The 26,895-nt window shown below is 46.0% G+C and overlaps 1 protein-coding gene across 4 annotated transcripts in view; it reads left to right on the forward strand.

Annotated features, from left to right (window-relative positions):
- The window catches only part of CBX5 (chromobox 5), a 206,875-nt gene that overhangs the window by 1,241 nt on the left and 178,739 nt on the right, over window positions 1–26,895 (forward strand). For 2 of the 4 annotated variants that reach the window (XM_086965004.1, XM_086965012.1), the window contains exons 2-3: window positions 14,000–14,028; window positions 14,516–14,568. The gene's annotated coding sequence lies outside the window, so the exon portion shown is untranslated. The remainder of the gene's footprint in view (window positions 1–13,999; window positions 14,029–14,515; window positions 14,569–26,895) is intronic. The other 2 variants (XM_086965031.1, XM_086965021.1) reach the window with 1 other exon arrangement.

The following is a 26,895-nucleotide window of genomic DNA, read 5'->3' on the forward strand; positions in this document are numbered from 1 at the left end:
AGGTTTTGTTTATACATGAGCGTGCTTTTTTGTGATTTGATGTAAATCCGTTAGTTTCAGAGATATTTTAGTATACAAAATATTGATAATTGGGAGCCCAAATGCCTAAATAGTAATAATATACCAGAGGGTGGATTAGCTACAGTTAAAATAATTCAGAGGTAGCGACGGTGGGTTATTATAGTGATTGGAGGAATAAACCGTTATATCCAGACATAGTGATGCGCCGGCTCTTTGATGGGCGGTGCTTAATAATAATAATAATAATTCCTTCGGTTTTTAACAATGCAAAACCATAAAAGTTATCACAATATACATACATATTTATATAAAAACAAGTTATTACTTTTAAGACATAAATATGACCAGAATCCTGTGCATTTCTTAAATGAGGTATAAATTGATAGGTCTCATCTGATTTGTTTTAGAGGTTATTCCTATGTCTCATAATGCACTTTAAGAAGTTAAGTACATGATAGCAAGTACGTTCAGAGTCCAACATCTGTAGAGCTATCATGGCGGGGCGACACTGTCTGAAACCCCAACGTTTTAATAACTGAAATAGCCAGATCTTTCTATGAGTGTGATATTTGCAGAACAAAATAGTATGGATACAGGCCTGGTGGGACGTATTATCACATGGGCAGAGGGCCAAATTTGAGTCCCAAGTGTTCTTTTCTGGAAAAGACACTAGTCTGTGAAAAAGATTTAATCTGAACCTTGTCAGGAGCCTCTTGTCATATGTAGTGAGTTCTAATGTCAGATAGAGCTGAATTTGCGGGGTATGCTGTATCATGTTTGCATGGAGCACAGATTTTTTGGTCGATAGCAAAGTCAGCCTAAGAGACTCTAGATGGCTCATCGCTGTTTGTTTGAGGTCATTCTTTGATATTTCAGTTAATTTTTCTTGTGTGGAATAATACTTTTCTAGACCCAAGTCGGAAAAAAAGTGTCTGATGTAGGTAAGCCATGCTATTTTGTGTGCACAATCCAGTGCCATGGTGTCCTGTAAGATGTTTTTAGTCAGCAGATTTTTGTCCGACAACCAGATGCGTCTCCAGAGTAGCAATGGCTGGATCTTTATCAGGTCTTCTATATATGGGATTCCCAGTTCCATATGAGAAGCATTGATGGAAGAGCATTTTGGAGTGGATAAAAGGAATCTCATGAAAGTGTTTTCTTCTATTTGCAATGTACCAGTATCTGTGTGTCCCCATATCCCTGCCCCATAAAGGGCGATAGCTTGGCATTTTGCAGCATAAATCTTTAACAGTTCGGCTGGTGGTCTCTTTCCAAGTCGCTGTGAGGTCATCAATGCTAAAATTGCTCTTTTGAACAGATGTCTCCTGGCTTCAACAGCGGCCTTCCAGTTTAGGCTTTCATCAATCATGATGCCCAAGTAAGGGTACTGCGAGGTCCTTTCAATTTTTTGATCTTTTAGGTAAATGTTCTTAGTGGCTTTTCGACGTCCGCCCGCTACCAAGACAAATGTTTTTTTTACATTGATATGTAGGTCTAAGGCACCCATAACATCAGCATACTTGGATAGGGATTTCTGAAGCTCATTAGGGGTGCGTGCTAAAATAACTGCGTCGTCCGCGTAGAGCAGTGCGGGGATCAGGCGGTGTTTCAGTCTGGGTAGGTCCTGCCCTCCCAACATCATCTCCTCCAGTCCGTTGGTGTACAGGGAGAAGAGGAAGGGGGGCTAGGACACATCCCTGCCTTACTCCTCGCTCTACTCTGAATGATGCAGTCAACTCACCTTTTGTTCCGTAGCGTACTCTTGAAGAGGCTTCACCGTATAGCTCCCTTAGGAAATCCAGAAGGGGGGGGGTCCACCCCTATGGTTCCTAGAAGGGTCCAAAGCTTTGCGTGAGACACGCAATCAAACGCGGAGGACAAATCCACGTATACCATATACATTGTCCCGGCTTTGCGTGGATGTATTTAGAGACTATCATACTTAGGTTAAGGGCCTGTTCCACAGTTCCGAAGCCTTCCCTAAATCCAAATTGCAGGTCCGATAGAATGTTTTTATCTTCTGCCCATTGTTGTAGTTGTTCTAGGACTACTCTGCCAACTACTTTACCCAGAGAGTCTAAAAGTGATATGGGACGATAACATTTCACGTCTTGGCGATCCCCTTTTTTAAATATAGGAACCATGATGGAACTTGACCATGACTCCAACAGTCCCAGTTTCGCAGCTGCAGTGCAAACTCGTGTGAGTATAGGGGCCCAGAGATCAGGAAGATGTTTGAATAGATCTACTGGGACCCCATCGGATCCGGGTGCTCTACCACCTTTACTCGACTGTAGTGCCATTTCGATGTCTTGTAGTTCAAATACTATCGCTATTGGAAATACTACCGGGGGAAGAGTATGATGGCATTCTTCTGTCGGAGATGTTAGTTTGAAATTTTTTGAAAAGTGGTTTACCCAGGTTTCCTCATCAATAGCAACATCGATCTGGGGTGTGTTGGAATCTGATAGCAGGGGAGACTTCACAATTCGCCAAAAGGACTGACTATCTTTCATGAGTGCACTTTTATGGAGATCGTCCCACAAAGACAGTTTCAGCTCTTTTTTTCCTTATCTTTCTGGCCTTGTTATACTCTCGCCTGAGGTGTTGTATCTCTAGTTGATCTCTGGTTGGTTTCCCGAGCGCCTTTCTTAAGTTGGTTTGCGCCTTGGTGCAATCACGGTTGAACCAACCCGTGGTACTTGAGTTATTTTGTTTAATTGTTCTGGTCAGCAATGTTTTTACTTGATCTAATATCAGCTTAAAATTTTGCAGAGTTAAATTATCATCTGTTAGTGGATCTAAGCATATCGTTATATTATTGTATGCAGTCTTGACTAGTGTGCTAGTCAGTTTGTCGGGATCCACTTTTTCCCATTTTATAGTGTATCCATTTCTTTTGCCCAATTCGAGCCTATTTTGGGATAAAGTGTTTGCTATTATTGTTAGGTGAGATTCTGAATGTTTCAGCTGTAGATTCAGCTTGAGAGCGGAGTGGTCACTTAACGTATTTTCCATAATTTTAAAATCCTTATTTAAGTGTTTCAGACCATCTGTCAGGACTATATAATCGACTGTAGTCTCATGCCCCCTCCCTCGATAAGTGGGTTCTAATAGATTGTTTGTTGGTTGTATTGGGTTTATTATTGAAAGTTCAAGTCTGAGAGGAGGTTATTCATGGCTAACCCCGTTCCTGAATGGAGGAAGTGTACCAGAGGATTCTCACATTCATCCACCATTCCGCAGGTCTGATTGCCCGATGATGAGCAGGGGTGTAAATTAAAATCCCCTCCCCATAATATGTGGACGTTACCCTTTTTCTCTTGTTGGTGTCTAACATGGACGATTTTTTCTTGAATTGTGAAAAGAATGTTGAGAAACTGGCTATCCTCTAAGTTATTATAAAGGTTTATTAAAATAATAGTATATTTTTTCCCTATCGTGAGACAAAGCAGTTGGAAGTTTATAGAAGATTCTATCTCTAGTACCTTTAGATCTGTTATTGTGTTGGCTATGTAGGTTACCAGACCCCCTCTGGGTCTACCTGCACTACTTGGGAGGGCGGGGGGAAAAATGTCTTATATCCCACAAGATGTAGGGCCTTAGTGGCCCATGTCTCTTGTAGACATATTATCTTGGCTTCCTCAAGAAAGTGGGCAGCAGAACCATCCTCTATTTTCAGTCGGAGGCCTGCGATGTTCCAGAAAATAACGGGAAGCCATAATGTATTCTTTAATAGGTCTGCCGTCTTATTCTCTGGTGGATCTGGGGCTGGGACCGGAACAGCCTGTGCGGGCGATGGGGTTTCGATTAGTGGTCAGTCGACCATTTCCAGGCTACTAAACCGGTTCATGGTCGGTATACCCGGCCAATTTTCCCAGTGTGGTGTATCTCTATAGGTAGGTCTATATGGTCGATATCGGGGTCTGCCCCAATGTTCCCAGTTTCTACCTCTATTCTGTGGTCCCACGGGCCCTCGTAGTGCTGGTAGTTTTGATTTGCTGAGCACCAAAATTTATCGTAGTCACTGTCTCGTTGGGGCATTTTAGACCCAGCGAAGTCTAGTTCCCACGGTTGTGGGACTGCTTTACGCCAGGTATTATCAAATTCTTGGGAATAATTATTGTGGTGTCTTTTTGGATAAAAAAAAGGAGAGACCTTGTGTCAATCCCACCACTTGTATTGTGGTGTTCCCAAGAGCAAATGTACTCAACTACACCTGGGTCCTCAAAGGTGATCACTTTACAATCTCCCTGTATACTTTTTTTCCTATGTCCCACGTTGGGGGTCCTACATACTGATGTTATCCTACTTAACCAGGTTGGCGGAATGGGTCGATTTGTGTTCAACCAATGTTGAACCTTATTTTTTAACGACCAATTCGGTTCCGCCCCCCTCCCCCGTTAGTTCTGGCACCCCTGTCATCACTACCACATATGGACATGCCTCAGATGGCATGTTTAGAGGGAACCTGCTGTCGGTAGTCCCTCTCGTACCTCCTTTATTTACTGGAGGATTTGTTTTTTTGGTGGCAGGAGTTTTTGGGGCCGATGTTTTTATAACTGGCGTATTTAATGTAGGTGTTTTTGGTGCCATGTTAATCTGGGGGGGAATTGTAAGGGCTTTGGGGGGGGGGGGGTTTCGGTAATGTGGGAGCTTTTACTGCTGTTGGAGCCTTTACTGTGGGTTGTTGTTTGGGCGACGAGCAGGCTGAAGTTGTAACTTTCTTTTGTGGGATAAGGTAACCGAGTTATTTGTCCCCGTTTTTTGGGCACCCTGGATGGGTTATGGCTTAGGACAACTAGCAAGTTTAGTCAGTTGCGACTCGATGTTAAGGAGTCTGGTTTCTATTGGGCGGAAGTAGGAATTTAGTAGGGAAGCTATTTCATTTACTAGCCCTGATGTTTCATTTTCTTTGTCAGTTATTGGAGAGAGGGGGGATTCTGGGGTGATGGTATCTGGGATATTCTGTGGTGGGTGATGAATCGTCACAAGGTTATTGGCTGGATCAGCTAATTGGTAAGATGGACCTACCGAGTTTGTGGTTTCGATTAAATCTGTCTGGTCGACCACTTCCTTGTTTACAGTTTTATCTACCTTTTCCCTATCTTTCCTTTTCTTGATGGCTCCCTCCCTCCTCCTTCTTGCTTGCCTTACTTCTTCAGGGGTGTGGTCAGGGAAAATTTCGGGCGTTTTTTCTAGCTCGGTGTCTGAAATTGTTACAGAGTGTTGGGAGGCTGAAAGGTCTACAACATTTGGGAGACTAAGCCTATTGTTGCCTACTGAGGATTGAGTTGGGACACAAAGTGTTTCTGGGGTTCTTGCTAGTAGACCCATTGAGGATCGCCTTGCAATCGCAAGATCAGTTGATACTCTACCCTCAATCAGGCTGATGCTTTGATCAATGAATGTATTTGCTTTGGTGATAAAAACATCCATTGGTCCTAACAGTTGTTCTCCTACCCCAGTCTTTTTAAGTTTTTTTAGTTTGCTACCCCTCGTGTTCATTTTCAATGAATAAGATGTACTAGAACTTTAGTTGGTGATATTAAGGGTGATTGGCTTCACAGCAGTAGTTTGTATAGATACCTGCAGTAAAAGACCGTAGATGCAAAGCTTAGAGCAAGGGCCCGGACCGGTGCTCACGCTCTCGATTGGCCTCAAACGGCCCGCTCTTTGCCCCGAGCTCCGCCCCGCGTCGCGGTAGAAATAGTATTAATTAAGTACTTGTAGGCGGTGGTCGTGGCCGCCGGGGGAAGAGGAACCAGCTGAGCTGCGTGGAGAATGCTGGTCCTCGCAGTCCCCCGGTCTGTGCCCTCGCAGATGGTAATCGCCCCTAGCCTCTACCCTGAGGACTCAAGCTGGGAGCGTTTAGCAAGTCCTGCCGATTGCAGGACGCGCTCACACCAGCGAGTCCACGTTAAGGGGAGCTGGCGGCCAGAGAAGCAGTTTTTGGCGTTTCCTTCCTGGACAAACAAAGCAGCACACTTCAAGGCAAACTGAGTGCTTAAGAGTAAGTCTATTTTAGGAGGGTGGGATAAACCAGGATCGACCAGTATAGGAATGCTTGATTGTCGCATAGTTCCTGTGGCAGAGCATTACATATTCTAGGTGCATTCCCTGAGAAGGAAGGAGTGAGTGATATTTCTTTCTTAAATTTGAGAGGAATCAGGAGTAGAGTGATTAAGCATCGCAGAGGCTTCTTTGGGCAGCTTTTCATAGTTTGTTTGTGATGTAGTTTGGTTTTTAAGTGTAGAGTACTTTGTGGGCCATGCATGCCTTTTTTTAATATGCTTCTCGCTTCGATTGGTAGCTATTTGAGTTTACGTGTGGGAGTGATGTGATCGTAGCGTCTCTCCCCAGAAAGTCTAGCTGCTGGTTTTAGTGTATTCTTTATAGTGATAAGGTGGGTTTTTGGAGTACCAGTGATCGTTGAGTTACTGTAGTCTATCTGAGAGAAGGACTAGGGATTGCACTACAGTTTTTTAAGGCCTTCAAGGAGGATAACAGGTTTACATTTATTTCCCACTGTGTTTCATCGTGTAGAAGGCACTTTATGATGAGGCATTATTATGATCTTTCATGCTCACGTTTTTGCAAGTGAAATCCCCAGTGACTGAACAGAGTTGTAGATCTACAGTTTAATGCATGTAGGTGCCAAGCCAACCATGGATAGTATAGAACTTTCCTTTTGGCTGGATGAGGAGTTCCAGTTTTGTTGGGGTTAAGCTTTCAAGTGTTTCTTGGTCATCCAAAATTGTACCCTGGAAAGAGTTATGTTCAGGTGTTGTCTTTAGATGACGAGATTTTGATGTTGGATGTCGTCTACATAGAGATGGTAGGTAATACTGGCCTGTTTCAGGATGACTGCAAGGGGTGCCATATAGAGGTTGAACTAGGCAGGCGACAAGATTGATCTGTGGGGAACTCTTTGCGATACTGATGGTGAGGTGGAATTGTTTAATTAGATTAGTTGAGATCGTTGGTTCAGATATGAGGCAAACCACCGAAGGACAGTCCCGATGATGCCTGAAGGCTGTGAGAGGGTGTTTAGGAGGATGTTGTGGTTGACTTGATCAATCACCACTGAGAGGTCCAGATAAATTAAGAGGGAGGCCTCCCCATCGCCTAGAGATCTGTGCAGTCACCACTGATGGTTAGAATTGCAGTCTCAGTACTACAGCTTCTGATTGGATGGCGTCATGTGGGTTGAATTTTCCTAATGTCGTTAAGTTGTGAGAGCACACATTTTTCAATAGTTTTGGCAAGGAGAGGGAGGTTAGTTATAGGTCTGCATTTATTAAGGCCATTCGGGTTGGTGTCTAACTTTATTAATAAGGAGGTGACTTGGCCAGTCCTTGTTGGGGAGATGGGTGTGTTGGAGATTTTTGCAAGAGAGGCGGAAAGAGAATCCGAGATGTGCTGTGTTGGCTTCATGCATGGAAGTATTTCAACAACATCTTCACAGATTTTAAAACTTGTTCCAGGCTGTCTTGTATTACAGTTGTATTTGATCATTGGTATACTGGCTCTCTGAGGGTGGGGGGGGGAAGGGGGTTTGAGGGGCCACCATTGGTTGGAGGTGTGACAGGTGGAGGGGTCCAGAGAGTTCGATGTTTTTATTATTTTTCTGAGAAGAATTGACACCCTTTTCGCAGTGGTTAAGTCCTCCATGTTGTGGGAAAGATGAGGTTTGTTCTTTGGTGTTGAAAAGGTCTTTGGGTCGGTTTCTGATGTGGTCAATTTGAGCTTGGAAGAAATAGGATTTCTCACTAGATGTTTCTTGTATTTTAGCTTTCAGCTCGGAGGACAGAGATGGATCAGCAAGGTTTGTAGTCTCAAGGTTCTTTCAGTCTGCCTAAGTCGTTATGTCAATTTCTTAAGGTATTTGTTGTACAAGGATCTGGAAGGGATACTTCTTGATTTCTTGAATTTTATTGGGACAACAGTGTAATCTAAAACTTGGAAGGGGGTGATTTGGTCATCCAAAATCAGGGCTTGGGCAAGTGGCTCGATGTAGATGTCAAACAATAAGGGCGAGATAGGACACCCCTGCCTTGTTCCCCTTGTTATGTTGAAGCTTGGTTTCAATAAGCCATTCAGAAGAATAACTACTGAGGCACCCTCATAGCATCTAATAAGGGTCTGTATAAACGTCGAGCCAGAGCCCATTATTTTAAGGGTTTCCCAAAGGAAGACCCAATTGACACAATCGAACGCCTTTGCTGCGTCAAATGCAGCCACAGCCGAGGGCTCCGACCGTGCCATTGCTAAATCGATACATCCTATTGGCTGTAACATTTGTTCCTGAAAATCTCCCTGGGATGAAGCCTTTTGGTCTACGTTTATCAACTGCGAGACTATCTTGACCGATCTCCCAGCCAAAATGCTCATAAAGATCTTATAGTCCACATTAAGCAGGAAGAATGGTCTATAGGAGTCTGCTTTAAGGGGGTCTTTTCCGGGCTTCAGGATAAGGACAATCGTTGCCTCTTTCCAGGATTTGGGTACCCTACCATCAGAACTGTAAATGTAATTAAACAGTTCACACAATCTAGGAACTATCTCGACCTGGAGGACCATATATATTTCCCCTGCAGCTTTGTTCTTAATCAATTTTTTTTTTTTTTTTTTTTATATGGGTCATAATTTCATCTTCTGATATGGGGGCATCCAAAGTTTCTCGGCAGCCCTCTGATAATATGGATAGTTCCCTATTTCGCAGCCACTCTTGGATATTCAAGGGGCTTGAAGTTGTCTCCCCTTTATACAGCTCAGAAAAAATAGAGAGCAGGTGCCTTTGCATGTCCTCCTGTTTACACGGGGTCAGTCCGGTCTTATCAATGATCAATTTGTTAATATTATTCTTGGCCCGGTCGGCCTTTGCTTTCCATGCCAAAAGGGCACCCGCCTTTTCACCATACTCATAATTTTCCATATTGTGGGCCAACCACTGTGCTCTTACTTTGTGGTCTAGCTTCCCCCTATAGTCCAGGCGTAGACGCTCTAAATCTCTGAGCCCCTGTGTCAAATTGTCAGGATGACAATTCAGCCTGACTCCTTCAAGCTTAGAAATCTCCCTCTCCAATGCCTGAAATTCTAAAGCTTCTTCCCTATTCTTGGCACATATCAGGCTATGTAGCTGTCCGTGCAGGTGGGCCATAAACGCGTCCTAAACATAGTCCAGAGATGTTGAACCAATATCAGAAAAATAATCTACTGTTGTAATTTTTTACACCAATGATTTTCTTCGTAGCCCAAGTGGGCGTCGATGTCCCACCTTCTGGTGTACTTCCTGTGACGTCAGCACGCTTCCTGCGGAAGCTCCCACCTTTGGGCGCCATCTTCTGATTATTTTTTCCGCTGTTGAGTCTGGATCGTCACCGAGAGGCTCCAGAGTTTTTGGGAGGAAAGAATAGAGGAGACACCGAGCAACAAGATCACTGAACCGGGACGACGAAGAAGGAGGAGAACTTACGCGCACAGGGGGCCCCCTGAGTGCAGGAATGGACAAAACACCTAAGACCCTCAGGGTTAGAGAGAGAGACAGAGAAGAGCCAACTAAACCATGCAAGGCAAAGGCCAACCCCCGTCTCTTCGGGACCTGGGCCTCTCCAGCGACGAAGAGGACAACATCGCTGTGGGACCAGATGACTACACGGTCGTAGAGACCGACAAGAAAACATCTAAAGAGGTAGGAGAGATGTCGACCCCTAAACCCCGACAGACTCTCGAAAGCCTAAGTCCACAAAGGGAGCACTGGCGCCAAAACTCGACGGCCGCAGCTGCATCCAGGGACAAACAGCCCAGCGGATCCTTCGAAAAAGACTCCCAGGTGGCGAAAACTGGCGAAAAGCCACGGTTGTCAAAGCACGTCCCCCGAAAAAGACTGCTCGACTTTGAAGGAGAAGGACCCGAAGGCTGCCTCGACGTCGGCGACTAAATCGAAGAGGTCAGCCGAAACACTTGACGCCGAAATGGAGAGAAAAAAAGAGAAGGCTCGAGGCTGACATGGATAACATCCTACAAAGGAAGAGAGTTCGATGAAAAGGTTCACTATTCCGTCGAAGCCGCCGACTATCGTCGAAATAGAGGTGTTCGACGTTGAAGAACTGCCAAACTCCGAGCCCCAGGAACACCTAGAGGAAGAGTGCCTGTACTACGACAAGGAATTCGAGGATGACCAGCGGACGAGTTTCTGCACTGCATCCTCGGTGGCACAGGACCTGGAGTGGCAGCACCTCGACTCCAAAAGCCCAGAAGAGGCCGTGGAGACGTACCCTTCGAGGCCTTCGCCGCCAGATGACATTGGGGTCTACAACATGGTCCTCAGGAACGCGGCAACAGCTTATGGAGTCAAACTGGAGGAAGAAAAACAAAAGGCATGCTTCCTCTTGGAGACCCTGCTGCCCACTCAAACAAGGAGTCCATTCCTTCCCATGCTTCCAAGTTTCCTGGACCAAGGGAGGGAGGCATTCCAGGACCCAGCGACCTGGAGATCTGTCACACCTAGGACAGAAGAAATACAAGCACTCCTCTAAGGACCCCCCTCCCCTACATCCAGGGATCCGTCACGGCGGACTCCATTATTGCGGCAACAGCCAGGAAAAGGGCAAACATTCCAACAACCTCCGGCCCACCACCAGACCAAGAAAGTAAGCTTCCGGCCGCCATTGTTCCCCACAATGTTCCTTAGGACTTAATTTTAAGAAGAAACTACAACACACAATGTTTCAGGATAACCATTTCAAAAACACACTAGCTGAATCTAATCTAATATTTCCATTTATGCAGGTGCCATAGGTCATTCAACCCACTCTCCAAGAATTGAATCTAATTTATAAATTAAAATTTTATATTGAGTTGTTACCTATCGGCATGTCTGTTTTTTGAGTAGAGGCTCACTGTCCCACTCCAGGTGACTGATGGGCCTAGCAGTCTTTTAAAAGTCTAAACCTGAACTTTTCTTCACAACTCTGTCCTGGTTGATTTGAGAGACATTTGCATACTATTAAGCATTCATCAGATTTAATTTTGTGCTTTGTTGGCGCAAAACAAACCCATCTACCTGGATGGATGCCTCTTTTAGTGAAATCCAGATAGATCATTTAAAATACTTAATAGAAAAAAAGTTGCTCTGCGCCCTCTAATGTTTTTAGGTCTCGCCTGTCGATGCGCATGCGCATCGAGCTTGCGAGACTATGGGGGATTATCCACTCTTGAACCAACTTGCAAGGAATCGTGGCGATTCCTTGCAGTGCACGAGAAATTTAAGCTCAATGCGCATTGAGCTTAAAAGCGCGTGCACATGCCCCCAGCCGCCTGCCTTGCCTACTCTCTGTGTCACAGCCTCCCACAGCTCCGCCCCCTAACATCTTGATTGCACGGCCACTAGGCCGTGCCTCCCCTACTCTCCTCCCCCCTCCTCCTCCTACTCTCCCCCCCCCCCCCCTCCTCCTACTCTCCTCCCCTGCCTGCCGTGTCGCACCTCTCCCCGCTCCGCCCCCTCCCCTGCCCGCCGTGTCGCATTTCTCCTCCCCCCTCCCCTTCTCTCTCTTCCCTCCATCTTGTTTATTTATTTTTTTACCCGCTCCGCCCCCTCCCCTGCCCGCCGTGTCGCATTTCTCCTCAACCCTCCCCTTCTCTTTCTTCCCTCCGTCCATTGGTCACCTCTCTGCTGTCAAGGTAAATTACATCCACTGGTAGCGTCACCAAAGAGACTACAAAACACTTCTGGAGCACACCAGGGGCAGGCTTTTCTCGGACGCAACTTGAAATAATTGACGGTGCACGGAAACGCTTTTCCACCCTTCATTTTTCAGCATACTCGTTTCTCCACAAGAGCAGTTCCGCGCTTAGAAACAAAAAGATCTTTAAGTGAGCAGTAGAAAACTTGCCATGGTGTATGCGCGTGGAAGAGCTTTTTTCTTCTGCAGTTTCCTTCGCGCTGGCAGCGCGTTTTTGCACATAAGCTATGGTACACAAAGCTGTACAAATTCACTTCCAGAGAGAGTGCATGGTAGCTCTATTTGAATACATAATCTTTGGACGCATGGAACGCGTTCTGAGCTTTTAAGGGTGTGTGTTTACACTTTATGAAAAAGAGTAATTGGAAATAATTTCGATCAGGTATCAGAGCCGTTGGGAGGCTCAAAGTGCTTTTTTGTGCTTGCTGTTCATCGGAGGAATTCACGGAGAGTGTTGCACGTCCCGCCAATCTTTCTAGTAAACTTAGAAAGATGCAACGCTGTACTGTCTGGATAGGTGCAGGCAAAGACGTGTACGCTTCCTGTACACTATTTTCCGATCAATACCGCAGCTTACTCTTGTTTTTTGGAGGGACGGTCCATTCAATAGATGTGGCCTTTCATGATTGGTCTTAACCTCAGTCAGTGAAATGTCTCCTGGAATGGGCGGGTCATACGGCTGTCAACGTCTCTCTTAACAATTGGTCTAGAAAGTGGACTACACAGGCTGCCGACTATCTTGGTAGCACTATTACTTTTAACAATAGGCATGTCATTTTTTCTAATACTGCTACATTTATTATTAAATAGCAATATCGAAAAGCTAATTGCTTGCATATGCTGGGACTTTTTCAACTCGACTAAACTGGCGCACGATCCACCTGTGGGTCACACAACCCACTGTTTGGGAAATGCTGGTTTGGCTGCATGCTGCTTAATCCCTGTGTACTTTGATGCACACTGCTCGTGTTATGTGTACTGTCGGAACTATTAATGCATGCTGCTTCAGTTGTGCATAGGCTGTGTGTTCTTTAGGTGCACGGTGCTCATGTTCTGTGTGAACCGTCTCTGCATTTGATACATGCTGTTTCGGTTTTGTGTGGGCTGTGTTTGTTTTTGGTGCACGCTGCTCTGACTGTGTGCACTGTCCACCACATACTCCATCACCTCCACATCCTCCACATCCACCGTGACATCCACCGCCACATCCACCACCACCGCCACATCCACCACCACCACCGCATCCACCACCACCGCATCCACCACCACCGCATCCACCACCACCGCATCCACCACCACCGCATCCACCACCACCGCATGCACCACCACCGCATGCACCACAACCACCACTTCAACCACCACTTCAACCACCACTTCAACCACCACTTCAACCACCACTTCAACCACCACTTCAACCACCACTTCAACCACCACTTCAACCACCACTTCAACCACCACTTCAACCACCACCGCATCCACCACCCCATCCACCACCCCATCCACCACCGCATCCACCACCCCACCCACCACCGCATCCACCACCACCATCACATCCACCATCAAATCCACCACCACCATCACATCCACCACCACATCCATCATGAAATCCACCGCCACATCCACCACCACATCCACCACCACCACCACATCCACCACCACTTCCACCGCATCCACCACCACCACATCCACCACCACATACACCACAAGGTGCAAATGCAATGTTCTTGGATTTTCGTCACAATAAAATACACTGAACATAATCTTCACAAAATTAAATTACAAACGTTTAAGCTATTGCCATTTATAAATTACAATAAATTTTATTTAAGTATTAATTATTTACAAAATTAAAAGCCATTGTTATTTGCAATATCAATACATCTAAGTCACGTAAACACAACACATATTGCATTACAAATGCTATAGGTGTCACATTTGCGAAAGTTAAAACTATTGACATTGTAACTGACAAAGCTATTACTTTTGCTATTTTCAAAACCAACACATAAATAAAAAAAGTGTCATTTACAATACCAATTGCTCAAACTTTCCTAATGCGAGACCTATTGCATTTCCAATGCTTGTTTTGTCTAACTGCTATGCCTGAAAACAATTTAGTGTGTAGTGTATAGGGAATGTTCTGACCTCGCATACCAAAAACTCGTGCTATGTAAGTGAGTTCAACAACTGGTTAGATTACTTTATAAAAAATATTTTTGCTTTCCTTTTAGTGTTGGAACACAAGTTGTTCAAGGAGAAGGTATGTACATTTTTACTCGTTCATTTTTGGCCTGTAACTCTTATGAATCTTTGACTTGTGTTGTTCATTGTAAAAATTCTTTATCTTGTACTCAAATCTGTGAAATGCTAATTGCACATGATTAACAAAACGAGCCTAGTCCAAAAACACACATTTGAGATGGCTTCCTTATTTGTGTCGCGTGTCTTGGATGTTTTGCTCATAAATAATACTCCATGTTAAAAATGCTTCTAAAGGTTAACGTGATTCGTAATCTTTACTTTTCTAGTAGTATGACCTTTGTAATGACGTGTATATGTTTAAGATCACCCTTAACACTTTTCCAGCATAGATATGTTTGCAGTCCACACCAAACTTTCAGCTGCTCTGTCAGTAAATTAGTTTAAGAATTTGACATTCTATCTCAAACTCACTCCGATCGTTCTATTCCGTTCTGAAGAATACTTTATAATACTCTGTTACCTAATACGTTTTTCGTCTTTTGCAGACTTCCCCACCCAGAATCTTTACAAAACATTTTTTGTTGTAGGTGTTACACAGGTTAGTACGCAATATGACTGTTTACTGTTGATACTGTAAAGATCTGTGTTTGGGAAGATCTGTTTAGTGGGTACATTTTTGTAGACTATGCACAAGCCCTGTGTTTCACAGTTCTACTCTGTAAAAGATGCTGCTTAGTTGGACTTTGATGTATGCTTGTCTAGAGAACCTACAATTAAGCCTTCTCCTAGTGAGCCTGGCCTTTATGTAATTGTTTTTTAAAGTGCATCATCTAGTTGTTAATTTTCTGTAACAATTCTTTTTTATTTATTTTTTATTTTTTTACCTTAATGGCACGATTAATCAAGACCCATCTTCAGAATTCAAAGGAGTGCTTTTACCAGGCAGGACTGTGTGTCTCTGCCTCATTGCAACAATGAACAGAGGCTCCATTATAATTTTGGTTTGACTCTGATCCCAGGCCAGAACAATGTACACCCTAGGATGATGGGAATACCTTTGTCTGACTGCACCCAAAAACGCCTCATTATACAGATGATGCTTTATTCCTTGATTTACAGAAACCTGTCAAGCTTAAACTCCTGAGACAGAGCTTTACTCGCCACATGGGCCACCAACGAAAGTGAGTGTATTTGTAGTTTTGGGTCGAAGGGCAGTGGAGTTACTAGAATTACTGCTACCCTCGCTTGAGACCAAAATAAATGTTCTGACACAAATTCTCCTAGAACATAGATACTCCGATGGTTACTTGGTCAAAACCATGTTCTGTCCACCTCTGAACAGGCAGATAGCCAGGCCTCCCTCCTGGGTTATTTATTGTGCAGGCCTCCAAGAATACAGTGAATCAAAAGTACTTTTCATCTGTTACTTTGGATACAAAATCCAGAAGGATCCCTGCCTACGGCAAGAAGATATTTACTTCCACTGCTTTAGCTCTGCTATCTGTGAATACAGTTTGCTTACTGTGCTGCTACACACATGCCCTTTAGGACATGACCAACAAAATCTTATTGATGGTTCTGGAAGATCCTGGACCTTTTTGGCCCAGGTGATACATGATCTACAGAGCACGGCTGAATTTGATATTCGGTCATGCCTGGCTACCACGTAGTGTCTGGGTAGATCAGTGTTGTCCTTCGTAGACATGTGGATGAGGTCCTTTGGGTACTCAAGCAATGTGCAGACCTCCCTACTGGCCATGCTCTTTGCTAGACTCCACCTCTTTGGAGAGAAGTTGGGCTTCACATAGAAATGACTTCAAGGCAGCAGAGCTGAACAGTTTCCACATCAATTCTAGAAGTTTAGAGGCTATTCCTAGTGGCTGGCGTATATACAGACAGTTTTCCCAGCCAGGGATGCAGCAGACACCCCAGTACTTTTAGAAGTTGTGGATAAAGGGACATCATCTAATTCCTCACTACAGTGGTCAATAAACTGCTGTAGTTTGCCCATAGTAGTGTATGCCCAACCAATGGGAAGCAGCATCCAGCTTTACCGTCTGGGTTGATATTTAAATCTGACAGATGATTCTTGCAGACTGTTCAAAATGGCTATGCCATGCTTTTTCTTTCCTCCTCGACCACTAGACCTACCACACCAGAATACGTTTTGGAGGAGCAACTGTCCATGTTACAAGAGGTTCATCATGGGTGTTTTTGAGAGGGTACAGGACTCTGAAAGAGGCAGAGGTTGTTACACTCGCCTATTCATCATCTCAAAACAGGATTGAAAGGTCTCAGGCTTGTGCTGGACATTCCAGACAAGCCATGCGTTCCTGGGAAAGGACAAATTAAAAATGATTGCACTGGCCCAGATCCTGTCTGCTCTGTACCCATGCAGTGTATTTCCAGTTTTGAAGCGTGAATCTTTCTGGATTCACTATGCTGTGCATATTCCGCAATCTGGTGGTTGTGTCCGGAATTTTTATTTTTTTTTGTAGCCCAGGTGGGCGTCTACGTCCCACTATTTGGTGTACCTTCGGTGACGTCGGCATGCTTCCGGCGGAAGCTCCCACCCTTGGGCGCCATCTTTAGATTCCTTTTTCCGCCGTTGGGTCTTGATCGTCGCGTGAAGCTCCAGAAGTTTTAGAGGAGAAAAGGAGAAAATACAGCAACTTTTCGACAAAAGACCTGAGAAGATTGGGGGAAGAAGACCATCAGAGAGGAGACAACGAAGAAGGGGAAGAACCTCGAGATCTTCGACGTCCTTCGGAGAATGCGCACACAAGGGGCCCCCTGAGCGCAGGGATATACAAGACACCCTTTAAATTCTGCAGAAACTGCCACCACAAGTTCGCGCAGAAGGACCAGCACACAGTCTGCAACCTCTGCCTGCCAATCGACCACTAGAGCAAAGACTGCAACGCCTGCTCTGTCTTCAAACCGAAGACACTCCAGGTTCGAGAGAAGCAGAGGATAGCTCACTACACGATGCAGGGCAACGCCCAGGCCCCGACGCTTTATGAACTGGGCCTCTCCACCGACGACTAGGACAACATCGCCGAAGGTCCAGATGACTTCACGGTCGCAGAGACCGAAAAGAAAACGTCTGACAAGGTAGGAGGGTCTATGACCTCGACAGGGCCTCTAAAGCCTGAGGCAGACTCTCGGAAATCAAGAGTCCAGAGCCTCGAAGGGAGCACCAGCGCCGAAAACTTCGACGACCGAAGCTGCATCCTCCGAAGAACTTTGAGGAAAAGATTAAAAGTTTCAGGATCTCCTCGAAGCCAGCGACGGCTGTCGCTGAGGTGCAGGAGCACGAGGAGTTAGACGCCGAAGAGCTGCCGAAAACTCCAGAGCCCTCTGAACACGAAGAGGAATAGGACCTCTATTACACAGAGGGTGAATATGGGGAGCAGCAGTCCAGCTACGGCTCAGGATCCTCGGCGGCCCAAGACCTGGAATGGCAGGACATCAAGGCCGAAAACCCGGAGGAGGCTGTGGAGACATCCCCCCGAGGCCTTCGCCGCTGGATGACATTGAGGCATACAATGAGGTCGTCAGGAAGGCAGCACCAGCTTATGGGGTTAAGCTGGAAGAGGAGAAGCCTAAAGCAGACTTCCTGCTGGAAACATGGCTCCCCACGCAGACAAGAAGCCAGTTCTTGCCCATGCTGAAAAGTATTACGGACCAGGGGAAGGAAGCGTTCAAGGACCCGGCTACATGCAGATCAGTCACGCCGAGGACCGAGAAGAAGTACAAATTCTCCTCCCAGGACCCAGCTTACATCAAGGGGTCCGTCACAGTTGATTTCAATAATCGCTGCAACGGCCAGAAGGGCCAACGTCCCAACAACATCAGAGCCACCACCTGACAAGGAAAGCGGGAGGATGGACCTGACGGGCAGAAAAATTGAGAGGAACGCCGCAATGCACTGGCGGATGGCTAACGCCAACGCCCTCCTGAACAGGCACCAATCCCAGCATTGGGATGAGATCGACCAATTGCTCAAGCACCTCCTAGAACCATACCTTCAGAGGGCATCACACCTTGTGGAAGAGGTCAAAAGCATTGCTAACTTGTGCCTGAAGACAGCCTTGGATGGGGCTGAAACATCCAGCCGACTGATGGCTATAGGCATCACAGAGAGAAGGCAAGCCTGGCTCAGGATCTCAAGCTTCAAAACTGAGGTTCAGAACAACATCATGAACACACCTTTCAATGGAGAAACACTGTTCGGAGCTCCAGTGATGAGAAACTCACCCAACTGAAGAAAGACAACGAGACTGCAAGGTCCATGGGGGCCCTGCAATTCAGGGGGATGGGAAGAGGCACTCCTACGCGGAGGCCGAACGGAAGGGGTGGAAACCAGCAAGGACAATCACACCAGGCGTTTCACCAGGGTCAACAGCGTGACAACCAAGGTCACCAGGGCCAGCAGAAGCAAAACTGGAACTATCAGAACAGGGGCCAGTCCTTTAGAGGAAGAGGAAACGGACGGGGCCAGAGAAGGAGAGGTGGTGAACCCCCCCCCCCCCGCCCCCCTCCCCTCCCCTCTAAGTGACTTCACACGGAAAAAGGTGCTCACCCACTCAAACCCTCCGGGGGAGGAGCACGGGAAAACAAAGAGGAGAGGGCTACACGGACAAGACACAAAAGAACATGTAACACCAGTAGGAGGCAGGCTGAGATTTTTTCTCCAGGAGAGGAGAACAATCACCAGAGACCAGTGGATACTCAACATCATACAGTTCGGATACTGCATAGAGTTGGAAAAGAGACCACCAAACAGAGCCAAAGAAAAGAGAGCACTCTGGAAGAGAGCTGCAATTGCTCCAAGAGGAAGCTCAAGAACTCCTCCTCAAAGAGGCCATCGTCCGGTCCCATTCAAAGAACGGAACAGGGGAGTGTACTCAAACTACTTCCTGGTGCCAAAAGTGGATGAAAGCCTAAGACCCATCCTGGATCTACGGTTCCTAAACAAATATGTAAAGACTCAAAAATTCAAGATGACGTCCCTACAAGAGGTCATCCCGCAGATAAAGGTTGGGGACTTCTTGTCCACCGTAGACCTCAAAGATGCGTACCTGCACATCCCCATAAACAGGCAGCACAAGTACATGCTAAGATTCACAGTAAACCAGGATCGCTACCAATTCGCAACCCTGGAATTCGGTCTAAAATCCGCACCAAGGGTATTCACCAAATGCCTCGCAGCAGTGGCCGCACATCTGTGAAGTGAGGGGATACACGTGTACCCCTACCTTGACGACTGGCTCATAAAGGCAAGCTCTTACAGGACATGCAAGGATCATGCAGAGCAGGTCACAAGAACGCTAACAAGACTGGGATTCTCCATACAGTGGGGAAAATGCTCGATGGAACCGGAGCAAGATCTTCCTGGGAGCTCAAATCAACACCGTCCAATGCAGGGTGTTACCCAGCGAAAAGAGGACACTCCGCCTACTGAGGAAGAAACGTCACTACCTGAAGGGGTGAGCTATGACAGTGAGAAAGATCTTGGTAATGATGGCGTCATGCATACACCTGGTCCCCAATGTATGCCTATAGATGAGACCACTCCAAGAGTGGCTACAACAGCAATGGTCACTAGCTACAGGAAGTTGGGAGGATCTGGTGGTTGTAGCGCACAAGGTGCAGGAAGAAATGAAGTGGTGGACCGAAGAGAGGATAACAATAGGAAAGCCTCTAACGCCACCGGACCCCAACAGTGACCATCACCACAGACTCATCCCAGAAGGGATGAGTCGCACACATGAACAGGCTCAGAGTGAGGGGTCTGTGGAGCCCAGCGGATGCGGTCAGGCACATCAATTACCTGGAGCTGAAAACAGTGTTGCTTGCCCTCAAGGCCTTTCAGAAACAACTGTACAACCAGAAGGTGCTGATACAAACAGACAACACCACAACAATGTTTTACATCAACAAGCGGGGGGGGGGGGGGAACTCGATCATTCCCTCTGTCAAGCTTGGCACAGGAAATCTGGAGATGGGCAATACCACTCAAAATAGACCTGCTAGCCATACACCTGCCAGGGAAGGGCAATGTAGAAGCGGATTGGCTCAGCAGGCAGACTTCAGCATCCCACGAATGGGAACTCAACATACAGGAAACAGAGAGACTATTCAGGAGGTGGGGCACTCCGACAATAGACCTGTTTGCAACACGCCAGAAAGCAAAATACCAGTACTTTGCATCCAGACAACCAGAGGCACTATCCCAGGGGAATGCCCTATGGATAAGATGGTCAAAACATTTGCCTACGCTTTTCCCCCGATACCACTGATCCCCAGGATTCTCAACAAATGCATGACGAGCAACATGACGCTCATCCTGGTGGCACCACAATGGGCCAGGCAGACCTGGCACTCACAGATAATGGAGATGGCGCAGAGTCCACCCCACAAGTTCTCAAAAAGAAGAGACCTACTCTCCATGGAAAACTGAGAAGTTCAACACCCAGAGCCGGAGAGCCTCTGCCTCTCAGCTTGGCTCCTGAGGACTTAGAGTTTGCACATCTAAAACTACCAGAGAGCACCCTGCGGGTGCTGCGAGAGGCAAGAAGGCCCAGCACGCGCAAGTGCTATGGGGAAAAATGGAAAAGATTCACTCAATAGTGCTGCAAGATAGAACTCCATAGAAAGCTGACCAGGGAATCAACGGTGCTAAGATACCTCACACACCTAATCTAAGCTAAGCTCATCCTCGCTGAGGGTACACCTGGCAGCGATTGTGGCATACACAAGAGGAGAAACAGGGAGAAGCTTCTTTACATCTCAAGTAGTAAAAAGATTCCTGGAAGGGGCTAAGAGAATAGCGCCACCAAAAAGGATGCCGGCTTGGAACCTGAATGTGGTACTGACAGAGCTCATGAAAGCACCTTTCGAACCCATCCACAAGGAATCTGCAAATGCTGACAATGAAAGCGGCCTTTCTAGTAGCAATCGCCTCGCTACGCAGGGTGAGCGAACTACAGGCACTAACACTGCAGGAACCCTACATCCAGATACAGTGACAGGGTCGTGATGAGAACACACCCGCACTTCATGCCAAAGGTGGTGTCAAGGTTCCACATGAAACAGAGTATTAAAATTCCTAGCCAGAACCCCACGACCAGCGCACTCCACACTCTAGAAGCAAGAAGGGCAGTGATGCACTACATTGAAAGGACGAAGGAACACAGGGAAACTAAACAGTTCTTCGTATCCTTCGCAAACAGTTACCTGGGTAGAGCAGTGACTAAGAACACCATAGCTTGATGGATCGCAAAAACGATACAATTCTGCCACAAGCAAGCTGGGCAGGAGCTAACCAGAGGGGCACAGGCCCACTCGACCAGGAAGAAAGGAGCAACAATTGCCTTTCTGGCCAACACACTAATTCAGGACATATGCCTGGCGGCAACATGGGCTTCAGTGCACACGTTCACTAAGCACTATTGCGAGGATGTACAGAGGAACAAGGAAGCACAAGTAGGACAAAGAGTGCTTCAACATCTATTCAGCAACCAACGCTCCTCTTCCACCCAGCCGCCACAAAAGTAACAAAACTGCTACAAAATCTATGCACAGCATAGTGAATCCAGGAAGATTCACGCTGCAAAACTAATAGTTTCTTACCTGTCTGTGTAGTTTTGCAGCTTGAAGATCTTTCTAGATTCACTAGTGAACCCACCCGCCTCCGCCAGAAAGATGAGGCTGGAGTAGAAGGTGGAAACACATTGAATAGAATGCAAGTTGAAGTTCACAAGATACGTGAAAAGAATTACGTTGGAGAAAGGATTAACAAACATAGCCATGGATTCACTACAAGGACACAAGAGAAAAAAAGAATCCGAAGATGGCGCCCAAGGGTGGGAGCTTCCGCTGGAAGCATGCAGACGTCACCGAAGGTACACCAAATGGTGGGACGTCGACGCCCACCTGGGCTACAAAAAAAAAGAGAAAAAAAGACTACGATTCCGGACCCAACCACCAGATTGCGGAATATGCACAGCATAGTGAATCCAGAAAGATCTTCAAGCTGCAAAACTACACCGACAGGTAGGAAACTATTCGTTATTCGTTTTCAGCACAACAGATGTTTTCTGTGGTACAAGTTGGGCCCGTAACATTTTCAGTTTGCTCTGCTCCCCCTCACCAGAACCCCTCAGAAATATGACGGTGGGTGGTTACTGTCCTTCTTTAAAGGTAGGGAGTACCTATCTTCCTGTACCTCGACGACTGGCTGCTGGAACTGTGGACTACTTTTCTGGGTGATGGCAGGACTTGATAGAGGCTCACTGTAAAGAAGCCGAAGACCGGACTGATTCCGTTGTCATTGTGATGTTCCTGGACACCATGGCATTCAGGGCTTTCTCCCTGCAGAAGTGAGTCCAGGCCATTTATGCTGTGATCCCGATGTTTCAGACTTCGTTCTGGATCATGGCATGAGTGGCCTCTTGGTCTTGTGCATTCTCCTTGTGAACAATGCCAGGTGGCATATGTGTGCTCTTCAATGGAACTTGAAGTTCAAGATGGCCATGCATCGAGCCAATCTTTCAAATACCATCCAGGTGTTGGAGGAGACTGATCACGATTTGCAGTTGCGGGCGTTGTAATGCATTTGTTCGAGCTTCGGTCCGCTCTCCCTTCCGAGTGCTGACTGTTGTGACACTCCTACCTGCTGGGCAGAGGAGATAAAAAGACTCTGGTCTCTGGCAAAGGGGGAGCTCCACATCAATCCACCTGGAGCTGCAGGCAATTTATCTGGCTCTAAAGGCCTTCCATCAAGGGGAGGCTTGTGTAGGTTTTCACTGACAACACCACTGCCTTGTGGTCCGCCAACAAGCTGGGGGGGGGGGACGGGGGGGGGGGGTCTTCTGTAAGGAGGCGTTACATCTCTACAATATGGAAGATGCCCTGGCATTCCAACCACCTTCAAATCATGTAGCGGAGAGCTTGAATGCCACAGCTAACAAACTAGAAGCGTTATCTGGCAGTTCATGATTGGCATCTGCAGCCTAAAGTGGGGCATGAGGTCTTCCACCAGTGGTGTGGTAACCCTGGCTAGATTGGTTAGCCACCATTCAACAAGCAGTGTGAACCGTTTTGCATGTTGGAGAGCTTCCACATGAACGCTTGTTGAGTCATTCCTGCTCTTATGGAACACTGTACTTCTGTACATCATCCTCACTCTATCCTCAGAACTCAGGAACGAAAAGTAAACTGTTGGCTCCAACTCATTCTAGTAGCCTGTGATGGGGCCAGGAGAGTGTGGCACCCAGAATTCTTGGGCATCACCCCTTCCATGAGACTACTAATTTGTGGGCCTTTGTCTCCACAGCAGGGCAGGGTCTTCCACCCAATCCTGCACAACCCACCCCTCTAGGATACGAAATTGAGCAGTGGCAATTTAGTGCGTTTGTTTCGCCACCATAAGTGGTGGGTGTCATCCCCCTTTTAAAAAAAAAATATATATTTTTTTTTTATTTGCATTTTTTGAATATAGGTAACACAAGGGAAAAGGAAAAAGAAAATATAATGATAGGGGCGAGACAGATATAACAGAAGTAATAGTAATAGAAAATCTTTTGCTCATTGGTTACGTATGTCAAGTTCTATACATAATTTCAGTCTTGTGCATTAAACAATGATACATTTGTATCCAGTTTGCACATTTGTTCTTGAATGTATGTCTCATATGAACTATTAACATGTTCACATTAAACTGTCCATGGTGTGTGCTTCCCTATCCCCAAGAAGTTCATTTGTCTATACTCCCGTTCAATATATACTGTATATTCCTATATTGCATTTCTCTATACGAGAATGTTGTATAATGCAGATATGATAGTTTTTTCTTTTTCTTTAAACAAAACAGGCAAACAAAGGTATTTAAACCTTCGCCAATCCAGGCGGCTGGGTCATAATGTTCTGGAATGGTAGACTGTCTTTACTTCTATTCTGTAATATGCCAGTCTCGTCCCTTTTCTAATTTCTTTTGTGGTGATCAACTAGGCCTCTCGTGTCTCTAGCATTCTGTGTTCCCTCTTTAGCCTTTCTGGGGCATGGCGGTATTAGATTCATTGTGAGGTCGAAGTACGTGATACTTGACGATCATAGTCTAAGTGTCGCTCAGACGCCACCTGTGGGGAGTCGTTTCCATCTTCCTTGTCTGTGTATTTTAATTCCACCAGTATGGTATCCCAATATTGCACAATGTGGTATTTACACAGGCCTGCTATTTCTTCCCTATGTAATGACGAGCTTTCTGCCTGAGCCCACCCTGCAAGTGAGTTTTTCCAGCTATTTAGTACGAGAGGTTCTGCGTTTCTATCTTTATTTAATTAGTCTTTTGGCCACTGTGAGGCCTAGGTCAGTGAACCGTGCTGTGACTTTATGCTTCTTTACACTAGTATACACTACTCCCATGTCTGGCCTTCCAGTATATTTCGCTAGTGCTCCTGTAATTGCCTGCCAATAGGTATTTAGGGTAGTGCCGGAGCACAGCATATAAAGAGTCTGCATTTATCTGCAGACAGCGAGGGCACGTCTAGGTGGTCATATTAAAAGATTTGCTCAATTTGTGTGGTGAGAGGTATGCCCTATGTGGGAAATATGTTTGTATAAGGCGGAGTTTGGCGTTTCTCTGTATACATGTGGGGTTGGCTAATATTGTCTCCCACTTGCAGTCTGTCCATTGACTTCCTATTTCAAACTTAAGACTGCCATAGATTTTGTCGTGTGTATGAGTAGTGCCTCCACCAGCCAGTGCACTATGTGTGACCCATTGCACATCACGTGCAAATATTGTATCAAGAGATGCATATTTGGCTCTACAGTTATGTTTCCCCAGGCCGCTGTAAGAGATCTCTTGATGGAGTTGTGTAACGGGAATTCCCCTGCTGGTCGGTCATTTTCCTGAGCTAGGGTGTCAAATCGGATCAAATCCCCGTCTGCGTACAGGTCTTCCAGTGTGTGTAATTTGGCTATATGCCAATGTGTAAGTGTACCCACATAGGTGCCTACTTTTCCTCAGGTAGTCCCCAGGAGTGGTAGCAACGGGTTGGGTACTGTATTTCTCTTAAGATATAAGCTTCGCCAATAGCAGCGATGGGCTAGTTCAAGACAAGTCTCCGAGGGGTTTGCAAGGTGAGCAATCTGGTGGAACAGGTGGTATATCTGAGATTGGGACCATGGTGGCTGTATGGAGGCCGTGTCTTCCAGACCATGTCCAGCGAACCATTTTGCCACCCACTGTACTTGTGCTGTCAGATAATATTGTTCTAAGTTGGGCACTGCCAGTCCTCCCCTGTAAGTAGCAGCATAGAGTTTCCATAATGCGATCCTGGGACGACCTAAATTCCAGATAAGTCCCCGGTTCATCTGCTCAAGCTCTCAAAATATCCTGGCTGGGATGTGAACTGGAAGGTTGGGGAAATAATATAATAATTTGGATAATACTACCATCTTACTCAAAGCTACTCTACCCGTCCAAGTTCTGGAAGGTGCTTCCACTGAACGGATCTGTGCTCGAATGGCAGCCACAGCCCTAGTCTGGTTTCCCCTCCAAAATGTTGATGGGGTCCCCGTATATAAATATGCCCTGATACCGAAAAGTGGTCAGCTGCCCGTGGTGAAGTGAGTTGTTAATGTAGAGGTTTGTGGGTTCATGGTCTCTTCTTGGAAGGGGTATAGACATGATTCTGACCAGCTTACAAGTCCCGACACCACCTTAAAACTCCCAAGGGCAGTTGATAGGCCACAGGAGGGCTTTAATTTTTTTTTATTGATCCTACTAAGGACCGTGGAGTAAACGATAGATTTTCTATGGGGTCCTGTGCAGCGAGGCAAATAAAGGTTGTGCAAAAAAGTAGCTTATCAAGCTGGGTTGTCCTCTGCACACTGGCCAAGAATCCGTTCCTGGAATGTCCTCGAGTCCAAGCATATCTATGCTGAAACATGGGTGGCCGTGCATACATTAACAGACTAGTGCGCTGACTACCAGGTGTGATGGGAGGTAGATTTAACTCTTCTCGCTCTGCAAGACCTTGAGGGCTGAGTCCACTCCACAGGCCCTCCACGTTGTGGAGATCTGCTCTGTTATCTATTCTAAGGGGAGGACTCTGGGGTTCAAATATTCCAGCAGAAGAATAAGTTAGTTATCTTAGGTAATGCTCTTTCTAGTGGATACTAGAACTGGTTTTTTTTGTTAATCTATTTTTTTTATCTATTAAAAAAAGTCCCCAAGTTCTTGTTCAGCACACTGTTAGCAACAAATGTTCACCCTCTGCGTCTTAGGACGCAGGAAGAGTAAAGCTAAAAACTGAAGTTTACGACCAGGTACCTCATAACTCCTAGCTAGGATTTACCAGTACCTGGTCTTCTGACCAGGCAAGACCTTTTTGAATACCACACTAGTGTGTGAGGCTTCCTGCCTTGCTCTCTGGTTTTTTTTTTCTTTCTTTTTCTCCTTTCTTTCTATTTCATGCCGCTCTTTTTCTCTTTCTTTCTCTTTTACACCGCTCTTTCTTTCTCTCTCTTGCTCCACCCTTTCTTCTGGTATTTTTAATTGCAGTATTTGTACCTCATAATTTTCTCTCTCTCTTTGGTCTGTTTCTGTTCGTGTCTGCTGTATTGCCTCTGCTTTTGTATTATTGTCTTGTTAATGATCTCTTTCCGCTTCTTCCTGCTTTGTATTATCAATAGTTTTTTCTCACTCTTGCTTTGCCGTACTTCGCTCTTCACTCACACTTCTCACTCTCTAACTTTTAGCTTCTATCATAGTCCAGGGGCAAGGGTCAGGTGAGTACCAAAACTGCAGGGGCGGGCGGTTGCAGAGGTCAAAATTGAAGTTCGGCCCAATTCGTTTAAATGGAGACTGCGTGTGCTCGTTGTCGCACTGCTTACAAGTAAGTAATTTGGA

The sequence above is a fragment of the Lissotriton vulgaris genome, chromosome 1_1 (assembly GCF_964263255.1).
Source record: "Lissotriton vulgaris chromosome 1_1, aLisVul1.2, whole genome shotgun sequence".
NCBI lineage: Eukaryota > Metazoa > Chordata > Amphibia > Caudata > Salamandridae > Lissotriton > Lissotriton vulgaris.